The sequence below is a fragment of the Penaeus monodon genome, chromosome 32 (genome assembly GCF_015228065.2).
Source record: "Penaeus monodon isolate SGIC_2016 chromosome 32, NSTDA_Pmon_1, whole genome shotgun sequence".
Classification (NCBI taxonomy): Eukaryota; Metazoa; Arthropoda; class Malacostraca; order Decapoda; family Penaeidae; genus Penaeus; species Penaeus monodon.
Window position 1 is genome coordinate 28,267,617 of NC_051417.1, and position 235 is coordinate 28,267,851.

Here is a 235-nt window from a genome sequence, read left to right on the forward strand (position 1 = left end):
ACCCCCATCACACATATACTGCCGGTCAGTCCGATGTCATTAGGCCTAACCACAAGGACCCTGGCGGAGCATACATCGTATACAAAAGAATTCTAGCGGTATATCTCCCTTAAATTTGAGACGATGAGTATCTCGGGGTATGTGTAAAGTTAGCCTGGCTTGATTATCATCTCGCACTACCTCTCTCCCTCTTTGTCTTCGTTTTTGGTTTGTTCATTCTATTCTATCTTTTATG

General features: G+C 43.4%; 1 protein-coding gene across 1 annotated transcript in view; it reads left to right on the plus strand.

The window, feature by feature from the left end:
* LOC119593783 overlaps positions 1-235 on the plus strand; it is a gene marked incomplete in the record, with an annotated part of 165,707 nt that overhangs the window by 161,695 nt on the left and 3,777 nt on the right.